The sequence below is a fragment of the Dasypus novemcinctus genome, chromosome Y (genome assembly GCF_030445035.2).
Source record: "Dasypus novemcinctus isolate mDasNov1 chromosome Y, mDasNov1.1.hap2, whole genome shotgun sequence".
NCBI lineage: Eukaryota > Metazoa > Chordata > Mammalia > Cingulata > Dasypodidae > Dasypus > Dasypus novemcinctus.
In genome coordinates, this window is record NC_092216.1 from 17,752,108 (window position 1) to 17,768,307 (window position 16,200).

Here is a 16,200-nt window from a genome sequence, read left to right on the forward strand (position 1 = left end):
CTAGATATCAATGAAAATGGAGAAGTGAATTGTTGAACTAATATAAAATTATATCATACTCACCAATTACTTTTAATTTTACATGCATTATTTTATACATGAAAACAATCCTATCATCAAAAATTAACAAACAAGGAAATAATAATCATAACTCCATGGGAAGATAAATGTCCCAAGGACCCTATGTTGGTATTATGTTATTTAAAATGTTCAAAATTTTATAAATATTTTATGCATTCAGTGAAAAAGGAAAGTATTACATGTGTATGGCAAAATAAATCAAGCAAGAGAAAATGCTGTGAAAGGAACTAGATATTGGGTTGTTAAAAAATCTTCAAAGTCACCATTAAATATAGGTACAGAATTTTCATAAAAGCATAGCATAAGGAGTAATGGTGACAAAACTGATAGAAATTATATTAAAATATCAAATGCAAATTCTATAGTAAACAAATTCTAAAGGGAAAAAATTGGATTGTGTTTTTACACTGTTCTTTTCCTCAGGGTCCATTGTCATCTATCAGATTCAGAAGGTTTACTTGATTAAATAATGATGAAGGCTTTGTTTGGGCCACATTGGTAGGATGTTGAGCTGCTACCCCCTTGGTGGGAAACTGCACCACAGAAGAAGGATTTTGGGGATTTGAGCTGAATCCTGGGAAGTGAGCACACAGAGGAGCAGAGAAGCTGAGCCTGGTGAGAATGAGCCATGGAGAGAGAGAGAGAGAGAGCAAGAGTGAGAGAGAGCTGGTTGCCTGATAGTGTAGAGCTGACATTGTAAAGAGAGGTAAAACCTAGAGAGGCTCATAATCTACAGTTGACCTTGTGGAGAAAACAGAGAAGCTGAGCCCAGAGGAATTCAAGAAGCCTGAACCCTCAGTGACATTGGCAGCCATCTTGCTTCAATACGTGAAAATAGACTTTGGTGAGAGAAGTAACATGCTTTATGGCCTGGTATTTGTAAGCTCCTATCCCAAATGAATAACTTATATAAAAACCAAATCCAAAAATACATGATATATAAGCAAGAGAAATAAACCAGATGAAGCCCTCCCTGCATATGAGTTTGGTGTGTGAGTCTTTCAATCCTGTGGCACATATATGCAAGTAAGGACATTTTTTCCCCAAGGAAAATACAACATTGAAAGTTAGAGAATACTGGATGAAGGAAGAATAGTTGTCTACTTATTTGTAATGAACCAAATGAACCAAAATGGTTCATTTATTTGTGGATATATCCTGAGAGGAAGGAATCAGTGAGAATTGGAGGATATCATCAGACTGAATTTATAGGAAACATGATAGTTGATGCGGAGGGTCCTGCAAATTGGGAGCTAACATGTTTCTAAAATTCCACTGTTAGATTTCCTAACACCTCATTAGAGCTTTAGAAGCTTTTCAGTAAACCAGAAATACTCTAGTTTCCTAAGGTGACTACTAAGGTTTCATGTATCAAGAGACACTCTTTCTCACTTTATTCTCCCAATTAATTCTAACACTGTATTTCATGTACATAACTTAGATCTCTTATTTCAGACAAAAGCCCAAGAGCCAAATTCTCTAGCTCATCCTAATCTCTTATCTCCTCCATCAAGTATTGGAGCAAAGCCCATTGTGTCTAAGGAACTTCATTAGTCATCCATCCATCTATCCATCTATCCACACAGCCATCCATCCACCCATCCATCAATCCATCCACCCACCCATCAATCCATCCACCCATCTATCCATCTATTGATCCATCAATCCATCCATCCATCATTCCATCCATCCATCCATCCATCCATCCATCCATCCATCCATTGGTCATACCATCCACCCATTGATCCATACATCCATCTATCCATCAATCCATTGATCATCAGTTCATCCATCCTTCCATTGATCCATCCATTCATCCATCCATCCATTGATCATTCATCCTTCCATCCATCCATTGACCCATCTATCCTGCCTCTACATGTATCTGTATATTAGACCCTGGGAATACTGAAGTAAGACAGAAAATATATTTACCCTTATAGAGATTCCATTCTAATTAGGTAAACTGATGATACATATAATAAAATTAAATAAATATAGTATTTAAATTAAGAAATAAAACTGGGCAGATAAAATGCATGTTTCCTGTAATGAAAAAAATGGAACCCACTAAGATGAAATAACTTTAAACTTCTGTAAACCTAATGAATTAATTTCAAAATATACAAAGTAATAATTGACAGAAATAAAAAGAGAAATGGACAGTTAAGAAATCAGAGAAGATTTTAACAAACATTTCTCAGTAACTGACAGAAAAAGCAGCCAAAAATTAGTGATTATGTAAAAGACTTGAACAATATGAATAATAAATGTGAGCCTAAGTAACACTGCACCCAACAACTTCAGAATATTCTCCTTTTTGTCAAGTATCTGTGGTATATTTAAGCAAAATATACCATATACTTGTTCATAAAAGAAATCTCAACAAATAAGTGGAGGAAGTTCTCTGAACACATTGGAATTAAGACAGAAATAATGAAAGATAACTTGAAAATTCCAAATATTTTCAGTTAAAAATGCATTTTAAACACATATGATTCAGAGAGGAAATTACAGTAGAAAATTGTTTAAAATGTTGATAAAATGATATTTAAAATACAAGAGAGCAACAAACTTATCAACATAAAAAGAACTGTTATAGACCAGATAAATGTAAAATAACAATATAGTATATAAACCATAATTACTCAGTACAACTGGCAAATTGTTTCTGTGATCAGTTTTCTGCAATTCAACACTTGCTTTTAATGGAGGAGGACTGGAGAAGATATACATTTTTTTGATACTTCATTTTTCTATAACCCTTTCTTATTCATACTCTTTAATTAAAATAATCTAGCTGGATCAAACATGAGTTAGATGACTACTGTTGAAGAAGACTTTGAGTTTTTCTGCCTCATAAAATTATGAGTTGGCAAATTGTGATCTCTGTAATTCATTCCAATAAGATATGAATAATTCCAAAGTAGGGATTTGACTGTCTAGAAGGAATCATGGCCTACATGGGAATTAAATAACTAAACAAGTTATTTGTTTCATTCATAGAGATTGTTTTGTCCAATAGTTAGAGTGGTAATATAAAAATGAGAACTATATTATAATTAATTTTGATTATATTTGAATTATTTACATTTATAAATGGTTTTTGCTATGCTATCTATTTTTTTTTTAATAATCGACTATATTAATTCTAACCTGGCACTCTCTTTTAAAATTTGTAAATTCTTCCCATTTATTTTTCTGTTTATTTTACAATTTTGTAATAAAGGACTTTTTAACAGCTGGCCAAAAAAACATTGCTTATAAACTGTGAGTAGATCATATGGTAAGTGAATATATCTCAGTAAAACTGCTTGGTAAACAAATAAATAATTGTGCAAGAATAGCCCGAAATATAGCAATGTACAGCAGGGGAAATAGTGAAATTGAGGGTAAGGCATTTTCTTGTTTGCTTGTCTGTTTTTGTTTATGATTATTGAAATAAAAAAAAATTAAAGTGATGAATGCACAACTATGTGATGATACCAAATACCTTTGACTATATACTTTGGATAAATGGTATGCTTATTAATATATATCAATAAAATTGATTTAAAAAATCTACCAACTTAAAACTATTTTTAGGGAGATATGGATCTCTGTCTTATGCTTTGCACAAAACTTAATTTGATTACAGATCTAAACGTGAAAAATGTAAAACAATGAACCTGAAAGACAACATAGGACAGAATATTCAGACTTTGAAGTAGGAAAAGATTCTTAAATAGGACACAAAAAGTACAAACTTTGAAGGAATATGGATAAAAATTTAAAACAGCAATTTTAAATTTATGTTACAAGAAAAGCTCTGTGGCAATAAAGAAGGGTACAGAAAGTGTTATATGGGTGATGGATGATATTAAGTTGGAGAACACTCTGATGGGTGCGGTTGTGAGACCAGATTTACAAGGGAAAGCATCTCTGAAGAAGAGACAATTGAATAGAGATGTCAGGGATGCTACGGTGTAGCCATGGGCATTGTGGCATTTTGATATTATTGATGAATTCCAAGAAGAAATACTGATTATGTTTGTAAGTTTGTCTTTTCCTCTGGGCTTGTGATACCCTAAGATTGTATTGAATTCAGAGGTTTGACTGTTACTTGATTAAATTATGATTAAGACTCTGATTGGGCCACATCAATAGGAAATCACACACACACACAAAAACACAGAAAACCACAGGGCAGAGGAGACAGTGGGGGTTTTGAATGGGAGCCCCAGAAAGTAAACATGCAGGAGAAGAACACAGAGAAATAGAGATGGCTCCATAGACACAGTGAGGCCCTGGGAAGAGAGATGAACCATTTGTTTGATAGTCTACGACTGACCTTGTGGAGAGAACAGAGTGGCTGAGCCTGGAGATAAATGAGCCCTGGGGAGAGATGACCTTATGCCAGCCTACAACTGAGATTAGAAGAAGCTGGGACCATGGATCCTTAAGAGGAAGAGGAAGTCTGAACCCTGGCAGACATGAGCAGCCATCTTTCTCCAACACTTGGCAACAGGCTTTGGTGAGGGAAGAAAATTATGCTTTATGGCCTGTTAACTGGAAGCTTCCCTTTATAAATTCCCTTCACAAAAGCCAACAGATTTCTGGAACTTTGCATCAGCACCCCTTTGACTGACTAATACAGATATTAATGGAATAAATTTGGAGCAATAGGAGATGAAGAGAAATAAATGGGATGCAAAATAGAATTTTACTGATATTCTGACAAGCTGAATTATTTTGTCTTTATTTATTTTTTTAATATTACACTAAAAATACATGAGGTCCCCATATACCATCCACCCCCTTCCCCCTATTACTCCCCCCATAACAACAATCTCCTCCATCATCATGAGACAATCATTGCATTTGGAGAATACATCTCTGAGCACCACTGTACCTCATGGTCAATGGTCCACATTATAACCCACACTGTCCCACATTCCACCCAGGGGGCCATCGGAGGACATACAATGTCTGGTAACCGTCCCTGCAGCACCACCAAGGACAACTCCAAGTCCTGAAAATGCCCCCACATCTCATCTCTTCCTCCCATTCCCTACCCCCAGCAGCCACCATGGCCACTTTCTCCACACCAATGCCACATTTTCTTTGATTACTAATCACAGTAGTTCATGAATAGAATATCAGTAACTCCACTCTAATCCATATTCTATTCCTCCATCCTGTGGACCTTGGAATGGTTGTGTCCACTCCACATCTATATCAAGAGGGGGCTTAGATTCCATATGGATGCTGGATGCAATCCTACTGCTTTCAGTTGTAGGCATTCTTGGCTCCATGGTGTAGTTGTTGATCTTCTTCAACTCCATGTTAGCTGAGTGGGGTAAGTCCAATAAACCAGAGTGTAGGAGCTGAAGTCTGTTGAGGCTCAGAGCCTGGCTATCAGATGGTCAGTCCAGAGACTTAGGTCCGCTGGGTATATATTAAACCTCAGCACCAACTACAGTTCCAGTAAAAGTAACAGGAGAGGCCTGTGAACAAGGATCACATCTGAGTCCAGCTACATCACACAAGAACACAAACTCCAAAGTAGGGCCAACTGACATGGCACTGAACTCCATCTGCCATGACCATAGAACCTGTGGGTCTCTGTAGCCCTCAGAAGAACCAGTACCTGGGGTTGTATCTACTTTATCTGTCTCTGGGGGCTCTGCTGAGATGTTCATAAGGGCAACCCCTCTAATAACCTCCTGGCTTTTTTTGGAGATTCATAGCCATATAAACTCATTTGTCCTTTCCATTTCCCCCTTTAATTCAGGTCAAAAAGAATTTTTAAATCCTAGTATTGTATGTAGATTGAGATATTCTGCTGGTCCAAGTTGACCCTTTTATTCAAGGTCATTTTCTAGTTACATCATCAGCTGGTACTTGGTAGTAATCCCTCGGTGCCAGGGAGACTCATCCCTGGGAGTCATGTCCCATGCTGGGGGGAAGGCAACACATTTACATGCTGAGTTTGGCTTCAAGACTGACCACATTTTAGCAACAGGGAGGTTCTCAGGAGGTAACTCTTAGGCACCCTGCAGCTCCAGGCCTTGTTCTTATTTCAGGTGCACAGGCTCACAAGCATAGTCATTACTATCAAGGGCTCATTGTTGGACCTTCCTTCTTTTTTGATCTTTGGCATTGCACTTGGGGGATTGTTTCTGTTCTTTTAGGGACTGTGATAGAACTCCCCTGGCTAGGAACTCAGCACTCCCTCAATTGTTATTTTTACTTGTATCCACTATGAAAATATCCAAACATTTTTATGTATCCTGGATATATGCCCTGTAGAACTCCCTGCCAACCATGTGTCCCCTGTCAATAACATCCCACACCAGTATTCCTCCCCTGCCATTGTTGAACCACTCTGTGATCCAAAACTTCTTGCAAAGTGAAGCCCAATATATTGCCAGATTCCATTAATAGTAAAATGGAATATAGTGATGAGTTTAAAGGTTAGATATAGAATACATATTAATTTAGGAAAATTATGGTAAAAATAAATTGGAGTATCAAAAAATTTAAAAATGCAAAATTTTATGTTTTGCCTTCCATCTCTGCAATACGTGTTGCCCTATATGTAAATTTGCAGGACAACTTCTTCCATCTTTTCCTCCGTGTTTATGTCCTTTTTCCTTTTTTTTCCCTAATAAGCTTATCTTCACAAAAATTTTATATCACAGTAATTCATATATACAATATACACTTCTCCCAGATATCCAACATAAAACACTTTTCCCTTCCACAGCAATAACCTTTTTATATATTCATACTATATTTACTGAAACTGATGTACAGATATTGAGACAATAGCTTTCAAACAAGGTAACATTTGTGTTTACATTGTGGTTTATATTTTAGACTATACAATTTTCTAAATTTTTAGTTATCTTATGTTTTACATTATGACTTACATTTTATCCTATCAGCCCCTATATATTTTTGGTGTAATTTAGCATATCTTATATCCATTCTTGCATCATCTTGTGGAACACTCTTATTGCACACACAGTTACATTGGTTACATCTATTCAATACCTCTTTCCCCCTTCCCTTAGAGCCCACAGTTACAGTCAATCTTCATTGCTTGAAAGGCCATGTTCAGAGATACTTGCAACAGTGCTGAGGGCTTGACATGCTCAACTGCCCTAAGGCAATGGGAGCCACCATTTCTCTTGAGAGATACGCTTTCCTCTATTTGATGGCATCAGTCCTCCCCAGGATGTGGGTATACCTTTAATATCATTCTATGGGTCTCTATGCAATGATATAATCCACTATGGCAAAATGAGCATTCACATATTCCATAGTAGCCTGCCCTGCATCAGATTATCCCCTTTAACATCTTAAACAGGTAACCTTCCTTATTATATTTTTGAAAAGGTTTTCTCAGCATTATACTTTCAACCAAATACCTGACAATCTCCTATGTTCATATGTTGCCCCACCCTCCCCCCAAGTTCTTGGGTGATATTTCCCATCCTGCCATCCCTAGCTCCCCTCAAGCTGACATTTTAAATTAACCAAATGCATGCAAATTGTCTTTGCCAGGCTGAAGAATTGTCACGATTACAAAGATGACTTCTCTTTGAACACATAGATACAAAATGCAAAACCAAATACATCTCAATCTTTTGAATCTGAGTGTGAGAGTACAAGAGGTTTTCTATAGTTATTTTCAACGGTAGAGTTGGGTTGTTCACAAAGAACTGAAAACTATTTTCTGCCAAATAATAAATATTTGAATGATCAGGGTCCATTCTGTTACCAATTGTCTCTGTTTAATGACAATGAATCATCGTGAATATTGTGGATGATATATCTTGAAACAAACTTACTAATTTTTTTTTAAACTTTGGATCAGTTTAATTGCAGAATATGTATACAGTGCAAGGTGTTCCATTATATTATTTGCAACGATTTTCTCTTTGAATCAGATTTCCTTAATAGAAATCAATACCTTACCCCACTGTCTCAGCAAAGGGGAGCAATGTGGAAGCTGCCTCTGCTGCATGCCTGCATATCTCCTCCCCAGTGTCCCCTTGCAATTTTGTTTTGTTCCTGAAAACAGTTCCGTTGTTCCCATTAATTTAGTTTAACACATATATGCGGCTGGGGCGGCTTGCACCCCGATGCTGACGGGGGGGTTTGGAGGGGTTAGACTAGACCGCAGTGGCATCTGATGCTATGGCAGACAGCACCAGAGGGGCTCTCAGGAGTGGAGGACGCACGGCAAGGGGAGGAAGAAAGCCGCGGAGACCAGGTCAGTGCGCAAGTCCAGTTTATTGCGGAAGGGGACACAGCTTTATAGGGTTAGGGACTGCGTGAAGGGATTTGATAGGTGCGGGCGGGTACTGCTTCCTGATAGGTGATTGTAAGCGTTTGCTAGGCAGAGGGCTGGCTGAGAGGTTTGGAATAGGGGAGGGGAAAGGGGGAGTGAGAGCTGGCCGGATGTTGGGCTAGGTGGGAGATAGAAAGGGGGAGGGCAGCGCCAGCCAGCCGCTAGCAGCAAAGGCCTAGTCAGGCGTGGTCACCTTATCTAGGCCCAGTGGGCAGAGGTGGTATCACTTCTTGCTGCACCGTTTGCTACTGTGGCAAGCCGGGTGCCCTTCCTCCCACATTTCCCCCTTTGTTTTTATTAAGCTCCTCCGAAAAGCTTGATTTGAGGAGGGAGGGGGACTGTGCCTGTCTTAGGTTGGGATTGCGCCCAGCTGGGCAATGCCCGTGCCACACCGGTGACCAGTCTTACCTGTCATGGGGAAGCGCGGCAGCAAAAGGCCGTGTCCCTGCCTTAGGTTGACTGGCGGGCCGATCCCGTTGCCCGTCATTGGCTAACCAGTCCAGCGCCTCGATGGAATGTTGGTGGCCTTAGATAAACAGGGTGGGGGAGGGGAAAGGGTAAGGGTAAGGGGTTAGGATGGGCAGTGAGAAGGGGTAGGGGCAGGGGAGCTGGGGCTTGGGTGTGTTGAGAGGCGGCTGGCCATTTGGGGAGGACGGCAATTAATGGAGACTCCTGGTGCGTCTTCGTCGGTGGTGCGGATTCGCTGGTACCGGACCTGGATGGGCTTACTAAGGACAGAGTTAACTTGATTTTTGACAAGCCGGACAATTCGCCTGATGATTCAGGGTCCTAGGGCTAATAGGAGGACAAGGGTGAGGAGCGGGCCTAGAAAGGGGAGAAAGTAAGAAAGGATTCCATTGGGCAGCTCCCAAGAGAAAGACCATCCGGCTTCATATTCCTGCTTTCTCTTGTGGAGGCCCTCCCTAACTTGTGCGAGCTTATCTCGAATGAGGCCAGAGTGGTTAGCATAGAAGCAGCATTTTTCTCCTAATGCTGCGCAGAGCCCCCCTCTTTTAGGAGGAGGAGGTCTAGGCCCCTGTGGTTTTGGAGAATGACCTCGGACAGGGAGTTGAGAGATGTTTCAAGGTGGGCCATGGAAGTTTCAAGGTGGGCAATGTCTGCATCCACAGCTTGCCTAAGGGTTGAAAAGGAATTATCTTGGAGGCTGAGAGCTGCAGCTCCAGTGGCTGCACCGGCAAGACCTAGAAGGGTGGCAATTGTGATGGCGGTGAAGACTTCCCATTTCTGTTTGTGCTGCGGGGAGCTGAAGTGCTGCCAGGAGTCAAAGAATTGGTTATCAGTATAAAAGAGAACGCGGGGGGCAATGAGTATGAGCACACAGGTGTTGCCGGTGGAGTTAAGGGTTTGAACATTGAGACATGGAGTGAGGCTGGAGGAAGAACATAGCCATTTGGTATTATTAGGGGGAATTAGGAACTGGGCGGCTGCATTAGGGGTGTGAGTTAGGTTGCAGAGGGACTGCATGGAGGGGAGAACCTTGCTGCCGATTCTTATTATACAGAGTCCAGTCTGGGAAACTGATCGGAGGGTGAGTCCTCTTTTTGTTTGGTTCCAATTGCAAGAGGTACCAGTGGAGTTTGGGGAGGCGCGATAGGCGCTGTTGGTAGCTATGGCTTCATAGAAGGGAGCCGCGGCAGAGAAGCAGAGCTAGCAACGTTGGGTAAGGTTGGGCTGGGATAAGTTTAAGGAGATAAATGATGCGTTGAGGAGGGCTACAAGAGGGTTGGGGGGTGGCAGGGTTTGGCGGTGGGGAGGATACCTAGTGATGGAAGGATTTAAGGTGGTAGCAGGAGGAGAAGGAGAAACAGAGGGAGGAGGGGGAGGCCGTGTGTGGGGAGGATTGAGAACTTGATTTGGGCCCATGGCAGCGGATTGTGTGCGGATTGAATTTTTCTTTATAATGAAAAAGGCACCGTAATCATAGCTGCTCATGTAAAGTCGGGCTCCCCAGGTGCGGCCCTGTAGCCAGCCTGCATTTTCAGGGTTTTTGACAGTGAGTGTAATGTTGCTCTAGTAGGGCTTAATGCTGCTCTTGTGACTTTTATCCTTAAAAGAAAGGGAGAGGTAGGGGTCCCTATTGGGAGCTCCCGACCATCTGTGGGCCATGGTTTTGCACCCCCAGGAGGGGCAGTAATAGTGCGCTGGGTCATGGCAGCCTCTGGCCGTGGAAGGACAAATATAGAAGCCTGAGACTTCATGATTATAGGGGCCATTAAGGCCTGTAAGTGAGCTGTACCAACACTGGTGAGTATTGTGTGTAATGTTTTGAAGGGAACCACCACTGGCAAAAGGAAGGTTGGCGAGATTATATATGTGCACTGTGAAGGAGGGAGCACCCGCAGTAATGTTATTAGCGAGGAGCTTTTCCTGCTGCCAAAGAGAGAGTGTCCAGTTAAAGGGCCGATGGCTTATACTAGCCTGGTCCGTAGTGGAGGGGAGCAGAACTAACATGAAAAGCAGGAGAGTGTAGATTTTTAGGTTTTTTATTTGAAGCCAAGGCGCGGACAGCAAGCTGTACTAGCTGTCCAAGGAGGGTGTCACGAGCTGGATCTGCGGCCATACTCAGCCTCTCCATCTGATGGGTGAGTGCTCTCATCATTTGTCGTTGGAACCTGCTGCTGGCCAGTGGTGGGTTTGATGTTTTTTTTGGGGGATCCAGAGCGGCTGGGAGGCATTTTCTGGAAAGACACAAGCAAACCCTCTGCCTTGGGTGAGAAGGGGACTGGGTCCCTGCCAATTGTTTGTTTCTGGGTCCTTCCAAAACACCATTGGGGCAACTGTTGGTGCGTAGGAGGGGCCCAATGCTTATGGAGGGGGGAAAGACCATTTTTATCAAAGGAGAGGAGGTTTATGTGAATGAGGCAGGCAATGATAATGTCGCCTGGTTGACTATGTGGGCGTAGATCCTTCTCTTATTGAATTTGCACTTTGAGCTGGCGGTGGATGCGTTCTACTATAGCCTGCCCCTGGGGGTTGTATGGAATGCCGAAGTGATGAGTAATGTTGTAGAGCTGGAGAAATGCAGCGAATGAGGAGCTGTGATACCTCGGCCTATTATCAGTTTTAGCATCCAAAGGAACTTCCATGAATAAGATGGCTTGCCGCAATGCTTTAATGCAATGCTTGGCTGTTTCCCCCGGTAAGGGGACAGCATAGCAAAGGTGAGAAAAGGTGTTGACTGTGACATGGACATACTTGAGGCGCCCAAATGATGGCACATGGGTGACGTCTATTTGCCATCGGGAGTTTGGCTTGAGGCTGCGGGGGTTGACCCCTTGTGGCTGCAACGGTCCAAGCGGCAAGAAGGGGGCGCATGTTTTACAGGCACGCACCAAATGCTTGCAAGTTTCCTTGGGGAGGCCCGGCAAAAGATGTTGAAGTGAGGCTGCTGAAAAGTGGAACTTAGAATGGAGAAGTTTGGCTTGATTGACCAAGTCTCCGACAGTGGCTATTTTATGGGTGGAGACGACTTGGTCAGCAGCAGAGTTACCCGTGGCTAGAGGCCCAGGCAGCCCTGAATGGCTGCGAATATGAGAAATGTACTATGGCTGTGTGCAGAGCTTGAGCTCTCGCTGCAAGGCACGGAGTGCTTGATCAATGGGCGTGTCACGTGGAAAGAAAACAGCATGGGCAATAACTGAACAAACTTGCAGGGTGTACTGACTATCAGTGAAGATGTTGACGGGCTCATTGCCGTGGTGTTGGAAGGCAGTGAGGATGGCTAGTAGCTCGCCCACCTGAACCGATCCGGGATGGGTTTGGCAGTAAATGGTTGGCAAGTCACGGCTGGGAAAGTAGGCAATATAAGCAAACTTGGTCTTAGAGGCATCCGTGAAGACAGTAGTGGAGTTGGAGAGAGGCTTGGAGCCAGGGAAAGGGTGGTATAGTGGGGAGAGGGGGAGCCTTGTGAGGCCCTGGAGCAACTTGTGGGGGGGGGGGGGAATGGCAGTCAAAGGTCTCGTGGAAGATTTCTAGAAGAATTTGAGCATGGGGGTTTTCAGAGAAAAGGGCAGTGGTGTGCTTGTCAGTAAGGCATACATTCAGAATCAGAGACAATATTTAAGGGCTTTTAAAACATTTGTAAAACTTTAATGATGGCTCAAAGCTCTGTGCATTGAGCAGATGAATAAGGAGTTGGCCAAACCTGTTCTTTTTGAAAAGTAACGTATGCTGCTTTTCCATTACTATTACTATCAGTAAATACTGTACAGGATGGTTGGGCTATGCACATAGCCTTGAAAAGCACTGCAAAAGTTTATTGTTGGGTTCTTACAGATAAAGGAATGCAGCTGGCTTGATTTGTCCAAGACATTAAAGAAAGTCTTAGGAAGTTTTAAAACAAAGTGATAGCCATGTAACTGGACTATAACTTTTTGTAACAAACTAGCAGTATTTGGGATTGCTGCAAACTAGTGTTGTTACTTTAATCTATGGTAAGGGGTTGTTTTTGTGACATACATTCTTTTATAATAATTAAAACTATAATTAACCACATTGTACTTTTCTTTAATATTATGCTGAAATATTGGTAACTTTATACACTTTTAAGCATTCATAGAAACCTTTTATCCATACGACTTTATTTAATAGAGGGTTTAAGGGAAGAAAAAGTTGTTAATTTTATAACACTGTAAAACACCTTTATTTAGCTTATAACATATTAAATGAACTTAATTATTACTTTAATTTTTCTTTCAAGGTAAAAGAACAAATTTAATAATTAGTTTGGAATAAAAGGCTACTGTTCAGGATTAGGTCTTGAGAAAGCAGTTTTGAACGTTATGTTCCTTTAAGAGATAAAGGTTTCCTTCTTGGAACACCGAGGAAACGATAAGCACAAGAAACACAAGACAGACTCTCTTTGTATACTGACTGAGGATAAGAACTTTTATCAAAACAGATTAATGGCGAGAGGCCTTGAGAAAGAACAAAAAAATTAACTTTGCATCAGCATACTACTCGAAGACTCATTAAATTTCATTTAACTTTAACTGTAAAAATTAATCTTCTGCAGTTTTAGTATTCACTCAGGTTTCGTCCTATACTCTACTTTTTCCAATAGTCAATTATTTTATTTTAGGACAAAATTATTTTCTGTTTCTTTAATAATAAAAACACATTTCATATAGCCTACATTAAAGTTATCAAGCAAACTTCTTATAACAATATTGTGAACATTAAACAAGCTTGTTAAAATAATGAACTTTTCTTTAAATACTTAGTAGGATGCAATATTAGAAACAGTTTTTTAGAAGCAAGTTGGCAGGGGAGGCTGGTTGCTGCCACTCTTTCCTGTTATAAAATTACCTTTTATTATCATCATCAATTCAGTTTTATATATATTTAAGAATGACCTTTTGGAATTAGCCATTTAATACTTTAATGTAAACAATGCTTTATTAAACCTTTTATTTATAACCATATAGACTATTGAAGACAAATTTTATGTTTATAGAACACATTCCCTTACTTAAAGTTATCACAATACCTTTTACAGCTTGCCATTTGCAAATTAAGTTTCAAGAGTTCATGAAAAATTAGCTATTTTACTTTAGGACAAAATACACCTTTTTGCAAAACTTATTACATTTCAGTTAGCATTTTCACAAACTTTTAACCTTTTTTAATTTTCATTTAAGCTTTACATTCTTTATATTATTCTGTGAAGAAAAATAAGTTATTCATTTTAATTTGGACAAGAACAACCTTTTATGAAGACGTACAGTTAATCTTGTCAATTAAGACTTACGATTTCTATTATTGTAGATATTTTATTAACATTTAAGCTCATGTATTGATATAATAAATTTAAGTATTAATATAAGCGCTTATTTAATTTTTGGCCATTTGGATAGAGCTCTTTTATAAATTTTTATTAATTTATATTACCATCCTGAGGTATCAAAATATACACTGACATTGAATGAACAGAGAAACACAGAACAATCACAACACAGTAACAGAAACATACAGTTTACAATTAACTCATAATTCTTAGTTTCTTAGTATAGCTGCTTTTAAATCCTCTGTTATATAGCACATTTTAGATTGTACCTTTCAAGATTTTCTCTGGAATCCATGCTGCCTGCAACACGAAAGCCTGTGCTCGGAAACTTTCCTATCAGTTATCAGCAATCAGCTAAAATAACTCGAGCAGCAGTTAGGCAGACCATTAGCACACATTTTTGGATAATTACTGTAAGACTATAGTGAGACTTGAAGTTCAGGAGTAAACTATTGATTTAAAACTGAAAATTCCTTTTTAAACCTTGATAAAAATTTTGTACTAATTTTAATATCTTGGTTAAAGAAGTCCAATTAGAATTAGCATGGAAATAAAACAGAACACCAATGTTGCCATGTTTTTCTCTCATACCAGTGGATTAACTATTATTAGCCTTTACTAGCCCAGAGCTACATTGTCATGTAGATAGTAGGGAGCTTGAGGAGTTGTGAAAGGGGGTGGGCGTTTGCTGGAACAGAGTTGATTGCCTTATAAGCTTGTGTGGATTTTCGGGCTTGTGGCTGGCCTTGTTGATAGGCGGGGCTAATTTCAGATAGGTATCAGGGTCCGAGAGATTGGCAGTGGAAAGCCAGGGGTTGAAGGGGACCAGTAGATCCCAGTAAGCCTGGAGTTGCCTGCCCGAAACTTTACATTGGTGGCAGGCTAGTAGGCCAGCAAGCGCTCTGACTTGCGGCGCTTGGCGGGAAGATAGACGCCCGCCCATTTTTCTGCCAGGGGCCGATAATGGGGGTCCTTACCTTGAGAGCGTGGCGAAGGGGTGGGAGCGAGATCCCATGGGGGTGAAGCAGCGGTCACGCCGGACCGGACTTGAACTGCTACCACGTTGGGCGCCAGTTGCGGCTGGGGCGGCTTGCACCCCGATGCTGACGGGGGGGTTTGGAGGGGTTAGACTAGACTGCAGTGGCGTCTGATGCTACGGCAGACAGCACCAGAGGGGCTCTCAGGAGTGGAGGATGCACGGCAAGGGGAGGAAGAAAGCCGCGGAGACCAGATCTGTGCACAAGTCTGGTTTATTGCGGAAGGGGACACAGCTTTATAGGGTTAGGGACTGCATGAAGGGATTTGATAGGTGCAGGTGGGTACTGCTTCCTGATAGGTGATTGTAAGCAGTTGCTAGGCAGAGTGCTGGCTGAGAGGTTTGGAATAGGGTAGGGGAAAGGGGGAGTGAGAGCTGGCCGGATGTTGGTCTAGGCGGGAGATAGAAAGGGGGAGGGCAGCGCCGGCCAGCCGCTAGCAGCAAAGGCCTAGTCAGGCATGGTCACCTTATCTAGGCCCAGTGAGCAGAGGCAGTATCACTTCTTGCCGCACCGTTTGCTACTGTGGCAAGCTGGGCGCCCTTCCTCCCACACATATAGTGTAATTTTAACTTTATAAAGTCATATAAACATTTGTTTATATTAAAATATTAAGATGTCTGCTGCCAAAAAGGTTTGAAAAAATTTACCGTCATGCAGATGATGGTTGCCCCCAGATTTATTACAGGTGCTTATGACTCATTATCATGGACATTAAGTGGAGGCAGAAGACATTGCTTGCTCCATGGAAGCCAGGTCCACATATTCTCCACTGCACACAGGATCTGCATGCTTGACCAGAACACAGGGCTCTACAAAATAGCTACTGCTTTCTCCACTTTGCACCTGCTGAGCATTTCAGTGTTCTCTTCGCCGTGTTCCTATTCTCAATCTATCCCCCTCCTTTTATGCTTCCCTTCCTTGCTTTACAAACTAAC

The 16,200-nt window shown here is 41.1% G+C and overlaps 1 long non-coding RNA gene across 1 annotated transcript; it reads right to left on the reverse strand.

Annotated features, from left to right (window-relative positions):
- Positions 1 to 8,482: 8,482 nt before the first annotated feature.
- On the reverse strand, positions 8,483 to 15,293 carry LOC139438342 (uncharacterized). The gene is made up of 3 exons (XR_011648035.1): positions 15,206 to 15,293; positions 14,498 to 14,543; positions 8,483 to 9,247 (listed from the first exon to the last, which is right to left on the reverse strand). It is a non-coding gene; the product is annotated as an uncharacterized lncRNA (long non-coding RNA).
- Positions 15,294 to 16,200: the final 907 nt, after the last annotated feature.